The sequence below is a fragment of the Mesocricetus auratus genome, unplaced genomic scaffold, assembly GCF_017639785.1.
Source record: "Mesocricetus auratus isolate SY011 unplaced genomic scaffold, BCM_Maur_2.0 Super-Scaffold_100044, whole genome shotgun sequence".
NCBI lineage: Eukaryota > Metazoa > Chordata > Mammalia > Rodentia > Cricetidae > Mesocricetus > Mesocricetus auratus.
In genome coordinates, this window is record NW_024429221.1 from 504302 (window position 1) to 513292 (window position 8991).

Genomic DNA, 8991 nt, shown 5'->3' on the forward strand with positions numbered 1-8991 from the left:
CAAACTCAGGTCCCCAGGCTTGGCCTGAAGCACCTCTACCCCCTGAAACACATTTCTGGTACCCAACCAATTTCTCAAGGTTCTTCAGAAAGCTAGAATATGACCCAGGATACTAAAGTCAATGGCGAGACACTCATCTCATGGGTTTTCATAAAACTGAAAACACCCCATCCTGCTACTCTTAGGGACAGAAATGCCAGCTCTTGTGTCACACAGGCTTAGGTTTGCATCTTGCTTCACCATTCACTGGCTGTGCAGCCCTGGTACGCTGGCTGCACACCTCTGACTTCCACAGGGTTGACAATAAAGGAGACAAACGGTCAGTGGTCCCCGAGGAGATACTGTTTGTAACTCAATGGACACCCAGCAGGAACCCAACTGCTCCCTCTCCACCCTGCTCCTACCTCCTCCCCAGAGCTGCAGAAACTGCTGTGGGCAGGTCTGGCTTGGTTTTAAGCTACCTCTCCTTGACCCTGGCCACATCAGTCAGCCTGGATTAGTGGTCCTGGTTCCTGGACCCAGCATTCTGGTTCCAGTTTCTGAACTTGATCCGTCTCTTCTTTCCGGGCCAATTTTCCACCACCTGTTTGTACCACTCAGCGCCCCTGAGCCCCAGGCAGCCAGTGCGGCTAAGGTGGCTGGCTCTCAGCTGCAGCTGCTCTAGTGGAGTCTTAGGGAACGTGGCTAATTTTAGACTGTCCTGGGCTCACATCTGACGTGAGGCAAGGCCAGGCAGCTCCACTTGCCTCCCCAGGATCCCCTCAGGGCGGCAGTTTGCTGGAAGCAGCAAGGCCTGTGAAGCTACCTCATGTCAAGAAAGTGAGATGCATTCAGCTGGTGCCTCAAAAATCTGTTTGAATTTGACATGCTAAAGCTTTTACTGACCTGGGTTGGCTGGAGATCACAGACAGAAAAGTCTGGTGTGAGAGAAGATAGGAAGGTCTTTGGCTGGTTTGTGTTTAGTGGATGGAGAGGTGACCTGGTGAGAACTGTCCCTGAGGAGCGGTAGCATTGCTATGGCTTCCTGCTTCCAGACCAGGCTCTGGGAAGTTTCTCACCCCACACTTGAGCACTCCGCACTCTGCTGAGCACTGCTCCAAAAATATCTGCTGCTATGGAGCAAACCAGAGATCACAGTGCTGCCCGCGCCCAGGAGATATCATATGGTTCAGTCAGTAAAGCATCTGCCACAAAAGCACGAGGCCCTGAGTTTAGATCCCCTGGCCCCCACGTAAAACCAAGGGGTGGTGGCACTTACCTGTGATTCCAGCGCTGGGAGGAAAGGGGAGGGGCTGGGGACGGGCAGACCCTAGGGCCTCACTGGGCAGCCAGTCTAGGAAGTAAGGGAATTCTGGGTTCAGTGAGCGGGATAGAGGAAGAGAGCCAGTGCCAGCCCTGGGCTTCTACACAGCATGCATGCACACGTGCACATAAAGCACATGTGTGTACGAGCATATACATACATACTGTTAGGATTCAGGCATCACACTGGCCTGCCCCTGTCACCTGGCAGGAGACACTCAGGCAGTACCCTGGCCAGCCCAGGGTGCTATGGCTGCTACTTCACTTTATAGTCTGTATGCAGGCGCAGAGGCCCCTTTAAGAGACAAGCTCCACCCATCCCCCACTCTCTTTCCACAGCTCCTCTGAAGAGGCCTCTAGGTCTTTGTTCTCTCTCTCTCTCTCTCTCTCTCTCTCTCTCTCTCTCTCTCTCTCTCTCTCTCTCTCTGTCTCTCCCTCTTTCTCTCTCCCCACTCCCTTTCCTTCCCCCACTAAAACTTCCCATGTAAACTCTGTCTGCACAGTGTATTTGTCCCTCACCGACCAAAGTCCCTCTTGAGCTGTATCATAACACACCACACACATGTGCAAATGCACACACATATCCTATACCTACACCGCACATACACACATATAAACAGACACACGCGCAAAGCACATTTATCACACATGCACACATACAAACACTCATATGTAACAAATGTAAAGGATATATACATACGTGTATTCGAGAATACTCATGCACAAAACACACAACATACTACACATATATACGATGAAAAGCTGTCTTCCAGGTGTAGCATGGCCACTGTGATGATGGACACACAGGAATAAGACCTGCATGCAAAGAAGTATGAATATGGGAGCACTAGCTGGGAGGAGGGGTCGGCAGGACTGGGGGCAGATAAGAGAAAGGAATGGGGGGGGAACACAATCACAGTATGCTGTATATACGTATGGGATTGCCCAAAGTAGGAAGGAAAAGAAAAAGAGATAAATGAATGCATGTTGGCTCCAAGACACAGAGAGAGACAAAGGAGGAATATATGAAGATCGGGCTCTGAAAGGGGTCCAAGGGGATTCCGCAAGCAGCATTTGAAGTTATGTGACCTTGACCTACAATTTCCCCCGATCTGAATTAAATATTCCTCAACAACCTGCTAGGTGCCCATTATAGAGAGCAGATGCTTGGACACAGTAGCAAGCAACACAGATAGGTCCCTTTCCTGGGTGTCTCTAACAAGCGTAAGAAAGCCAGACTGTGATAAAAGCTGTAAGAGGGCGGGTGGTGCTGTGAAGGGAGGAGGAGGCGGAATGGAATGGTGGGACAGCTTCTGGGAGCCAGGATCATCAAACAGAGAGCAGCAGACGGGAGAAAGCACAGGCTCCCCGGGCGTGCCAGCAGAGACCAGCAGGTGAGCAACCCCTGTTCAGAAGAGGTGGGTCTACAAACCAGAAGGAGCCTGGAGGATGGAAGGCAGTGAGCCAAGGACAGGATCTGAGATGAGAGAGAAAGGCTGGGTTGGGCAAGGCCTGGAGGAGTTCTGAGTGTTAGGACTCAGTGGCAGGGCCTGCTCCTGTGGCAGAGAATGTCTAAGGAGTAGGGATCACTGGGACACCCATGAGATCCTTAGTGACCCAAGTGTTTGTGGCATTGTTCTGAAATCCGTGTAAAAGGATGCTTCCTGGGCCAGGCAGAGTCCAGTGCAGAGGGCTTTTCCAAGAGCATCTTGAGGTCAAACTCCGGTACTGCTCCTTGGCCCCAAACAAAACAAAACCTCTTTCTAAGTCTGATGCAGGACAGGACCCGGAGTCTGTTTCCAGGGAAGATACTGACTTTGTGATGGATCAGACTGGAATGTGATCTCTAGAGTGGGTTCCTGTTAAAGAGCTTATCAGTCAGTTTTCCGTTAACCTGAGTAAGATTAAGATGTGTTCTGGGAATCTAGACCCACACCCACCTTCAAGTCAAATGTCAGTGTCTGCTCCATTGTTTAACGAAACAGTCCTTTCTTTTTAGTCTCTCTACTGAGTGATCTTACATTATCTTTATCTGTGAGGCATCCCTCACCAAAGGTGAACCTGGTCACTTGCAGTAAGATTATAATGAGACCTTGGGGATGCGTTTTTTCTGTGACTTTCCTGAGGACAGTGGGCAGTGCCTTCCTTGAGTTTGTGTGAGCATCCTCATGCTTCGATTCTGTAGTGTTCTGTCTCTGACCCAGCCGTGACCCTAACTGGGGAACTTTCCCTGAAATCCAGCTGCCACCAGGCTTCAGGGAAGGAGCAAGAGAAAGTCTGTGCTAGGTTGACTCCTGTCACAGGGAAACTGTACTCTAGGGTCCAAACTCTGTACCTCCAAATGTGGCCTTGACGGGTTCATCATTATAGTGAGGTCACTAGAGAGAGTCCTAATCTGATTTGACTAGTGAGTGTCCCAGTAAAAGGGGGAAATTTGGAGCCAGACACATGCACAGGAAAACAGCATGTAGCAATAACGACAGAAGTCAGGGTGGCATTCTACTGCCAAAGAAGACAAAGACTGTGGCAAATTGCCGGAAGACGGGGAGGCAGAGCAGACCCTTGCTGCAGGAGGACACATTGCTGTCCGACTTCCAGCCCCCAACCATAAGGCAGCAAATTTCTATAGTTGTGTCCTGTAAGTGTTACTGTATTTCAAAAGCCCTAAGAAGGTGACTGTGCTGGCTAGTTTCATGTAAAGTCAACACAAGCTACAGTCATCAGAGAGGAGGAAATCTTAATTGAGAAAATGCCTCCACAAGATCAGGCTGCAGCCTAGGCGCACGCCTTTAATCCTGGTACTAGGGAGGCAGAGGCAGGCGGATCTCTGTGAGTTCAAGGCCAGCCTACAGAGCGAGTTCCAGGACAGCCTCCAAAACAATACAGAGAAACCCTGTCTCGGGGTTAAAAAAAAATCAAACTGCAGGCAAGTCTGTAGGGCATTTTTAAAATTAGTGATTGATGGGTGAAGGCCCAGCCCATTGTGGGCGGAGCCCTACCTGGGCTGGTGGTCCTGTGTTCCATAAGAAAACAGGCTGAGCAAGCCAGTAAGTAGCACTCATCCAAGGCCTCTGCATCAGCTCCTGCCTCCAGGTTCCCGCTCTGTCTGACTTCCTGTCCTGCCTGTCTTTGATGATGAATCATGATGTAGAAGTGTAAGCCAAATAAACCTCTTCCTTCCCAACTTGTTTGTCCTTATTGTGTTTCATCGAAGCAATAGAAACCCCAACTAAGACAGTGCTTCAAGACCTCTATGGGGAACTACAGCTGTGAATGAAACTTGTCATGGTTCCCAAGGATCAGGTTAGAAGCTCTGACCCCTCAGAACAGGTTGAGAAGGGGACTTTCCAGCATGAGCAGTCTTCCCTTGCAAGTGACTTAGTAATGTTATCTCAAGGATGGGTTCCTGTGATGGACAACTTGACACCTCTGTAAAGAGGGATCCTTAGTTGAGAAACGGCTTCCATCAGATTATCCTGTGGGCATGTCTGTGGGGATTTTCTTGATTGCTAGTTGGCAGAGGTGGGCTCAGCCTGTGGTGAAGAGACCAGCCCCTCACCCAGCCCCTCTGCTTTGGCAGCCATGACAGGCTGCAGAAAAGGCCCAGCAAGACAAAGGCCCTGACTCCAGCAACATGTGCTGAACTTCTGACCTTGCCCCTCACTAGGAAGCCAGATACCCTCCATGCGGCAAGAAACCAATCAGGAGTTAGCTGGCGGGCTCTGGATGTGCTTTATGGTAACACTGGAATGCAGAGCGTAGCAACCACACTGGGAGGGCCTCTAGGCCATAGCAACCTACCTGTTGCAGTTGGCCAATCAACTCAGGACAGGTTGTCCAAGCCCGGAAATGCACCAGTCCTGAGACTGTTGTGGACCTCCACACCCCCCTTGCTCACCCCAATAAATTCCCTGCCTCTTGTCCCTCAGGGTCTTTCTTGCCCCACCTGCGTGTCTGACAGAAGGAGGAGCCAAGTTAAATACAGTTAACTCGTTAAACAGTAAAAGGCGCTGTTTTTGCACCTGAACGGGTCTCCTGGTGATTTTGGGGTTCAGAATTTGGGCACAATAATGGGAGGTACCACACCTGAGCAATCTATGGGAAGCAAGCCAGTAAGAAGTGTTTCTCAGGCAGGGCAGTGGTGGCACACACCTTTAATCTCAGCACTTGGGAGGCAGGTGAATCTCTGTGAGTTGGAAGTCAGCCTGGTCTACAGAATGGGTTCCAGGACAGCCAGGACTGGTACACAGAGAAACCCTGTCTCAAAAAAACAAAACAACAACAAAAAAGAAAGAAAATAAAGTGTACCTGGATGGCGTTTGCTCCCTGCCTTCAGATTCCTGCCTTCCAACTAGGACTGCTCTCTCTCTCTCTCTCTCTCTCTCTCTCTCCCTCTCTCCCTCCCTCTCTCTCTCTCTCTCTCTCTCTCTCTCTCACACACACACACACACACACACTTTCCCCTTCTTCTGTTCTCTTTCCCTCTCCGTTCTGTGTGTACACACTCACAGGTCAGTGTCCAGTGAGCATGTTTTCAGCCTTCCTTGAGTTTGTGTGAGCCCCACATCTTCCATCCTTAGCCTTCCCAGCATGGAACCAACAAGAAGGCCCTGGTGAGACAGACTACCATTGCCACGAGACTGTCTCTCCAGAGAGACCCTCTTGATGTGAGTCACTCACTGAAAACAGGCAGAATGGATTGAAAAGCAAATGAGAGGTCGGAGCGGCTGGAGGAGTGGGTTTGGGAGCAGAAAGAGCTTGTGGGTTTCCCTCCCCTCCCTTGTAGGGCAGGCTGACCTTCTGCTGTAAGGGTTCTCTCTCAGCATGGGGCTGTGAGGTAACCAGAGCAGAAGCAGAGATGCCTCATGGGCGCAGTTACACTGACATGGAGAGAGCCTTTGGAAGCTAGCGTACGAGATGAGAATTACATGAAATTCAAGTGGCTTAGAAAAGCTTTTACTGGGCTGTCAGTTTTGACAGACTAGTGAGTCTGGCAAACGGCTTCTAGCTGCACAGAAATGAAGCAAGAGGAGACCGCTGGCCTCTGGGAGCCGACAGCACTGTCCCTTCTGCTTGTCCCGCAGTGCCCTGAAGCTGCCTAAGGGAACAACAAGCTTGCACACCCAGCCAGAAGCATGGCTGCGTCTAACTTGGTGTGGTTGTTCCTTTCTAGCTCTAAGCATACATAGTGGGACTTGCTTCAGACGCAGCCTTTAGGAGTTAGGGTTCTAATTGTTGCTGTAATTTGGGGATTTGGTTTCTTGAGGCTGTGTTTCTGAAAGTTCACCTGCCTCTTTCCACTGTTCCTCTGAAGAGACAGGCAGGTCTTTGCTCTCTCTCTCTCTCTCTCTCTCTCTCTCTCTCTCTCTCTCTCTCTCTCTCTCTCTCTCTCTCTCTCCTCTCTCTCTCTCTCTCCTACTCCCACTAATAAAATTTCCCACAGTAAAAAAAACAAAAACAAAAAACAAAGTTCAGCTGAACTCTATGCAGTGCAGCAAAGGCTAGTTTTGAATGCCTCAACTACCAAGTGCTGAGATTACACCTGTGAGCTGCCGTGCCTGGATTCTTGTTTGTTTCTTGTTTTGAGGGAGGTTTTGATATGTAGCTCTGGCTTGCTAGACTTGGCTGTGCAGATCAGGTTGGCCTCACATTTATGATGGTCCTTCAGGCTCTGCCTCTTGAGTGTTGGGGTTACACATGTGAGTCACCATGCCCCCATGCCTACGGTCAATTTTCATCACCTTAAAAACTACCTAGAAATTCTCTCTAAATGAAAACCTGGATTTACTTTCAGCTTCATCCCAGGAATCTGCACCAGAGCCAACCTCCCACTGAAGACCCAACAACAATGGGAAAGGTAGAGCGTTTCCTTGGCAGCCAGGACTTGAGGGAGCAAGGGAAGGAGTCTGAGGGAAGAAGACACTCATGAAGGGAACCAATGCTTTGTCCTCAGGTGATTTGCCAGCTCATAATTAGCACAAGAGAGAGCCCAAACCACCACAGGAAAGCAGGAGGTTTGGGAGGCAGCGGCAGCGGGGTGAAGATAAGAGGTCAGGAGAGAGTGTGGCATTGCGAGGTGCTTTTCCTCTCAAAGCCTTTGGCTGGACCTAAGTGAACAGTTTCACGGGGAAGGAAAACAGAAAACATCAGGAAAAGACTGGGGACTTAGGACTTCCCCGAGGCCACCACTAAGTTTCTGGGCACTAAGTTTCTATCACCACCTGAAGAAACACAGGCCCAGAGTTACAGAGAAAGAAGATGCTTGGCTGCCCTGCCTTCCACCCCTCGCCTTGCAGAGGGTCAGCCTGTGAAGTCAGTTCGCCAGTGTTGCCATCAGGCCTCGGGTGACAAAGCGGCCAAGTGTCTGAAGTGTGTCTTGTGTGACGAGCCACCTCTTGATCCCCATAAGCAAACCTTACCGTTCTGCCTCCTATTGCAGCAGGCGACTTGGAATCACACATGTAAGAGGTGACGCTGCCGGGGTCACATCCTTCCACCAGTTTTAGAAATAAATGTGGTTGTCTTACAGGATAAGACCAACGGCCGGGTATGCGTGTCTTTGATGGATAACTGATCAGCAGAAATATGAGCATTAAGCATATTAAAATGGTTTGAATTGGTGAAAATCCCCTTGCCAAAGAAAATACAGGAAAGATACTTAAGAATTATATGTGAATAGTGAGTTACCCTCAGCCAGTGGCTGAGAAGAGAGAGGGAGAAGTTGTCACTGACTCATAGGTTCCTGGTTTGGGCAACTGAGTTAATTTACTTATGACGAATGATTACAGCGTTGAACATCTTCTGTCTACCTTCCAGAGTGTAGGCTTCTTAGCTGAGGCAATTCAGAACCGCAAGAATTTACTGAATGCCGGATACATGCCAGGCACGTTCAGCATCTTTGGGAGGTAAGTACTATTTGTTTTATGATTTAAATAAAACACAACCAGAAAATGGTTGAGTTACAACTTGAGTCTAAGTGTGTTTCTTATTCTAGACCAGAAAAAAATTTAACAATCTATTTATTATATATGCAGTGTTCTATATGACTACAGACCTGAAGAGGGCACCAGATCTCATTACAGATGGTTGTGAAGCACCATGTGGGTGCTGGGAATTGAACTCAGGATCTCTGGAAGAGCAGTCAGTGCTCTTAACCTCTGAGCCTTCTCCCCAGCCCCCAGAAAAAAAATTTAAATTAATTTTTTGGCCCACACACAGAGAGAAGTAACCATTTCATACATATATGTCATTATACTTAATTCTCACATTCTCCACTGTTCCCCCTCCTCGCAAGGCCACTGCTAATGTCCCTGGAGCCTTTCATGTCACACATAGCCCATCAATCCCTCTCAGTTCCCCTCCCCCTTCCTTTCAACATCTTCCTCCTCAGATCTGGAAAGATGGCTCAGTGGTTAACCACTTGCCATGCAAGGGAAAGAGTAGGAGTTCAGATCCCCAGAACCCACATAAATGCCATGACGGTGTGGTAGCCTGCCTGTAAGTCCAACCACAGAAGGTAGAAGTATGTCGTTCCCAGAGCAAGCTGGCTAATGACACTAGCTGTATCAGTGAGATCCAGGCTTGCTTAAGAGACTCTACCCCAATAGTTAGGTAGAAAAATGACACAAAATCATTCTTGACAGCAGCCTTGACCTCCACCCATGGGTACATACAGAAATTTAAATCTGG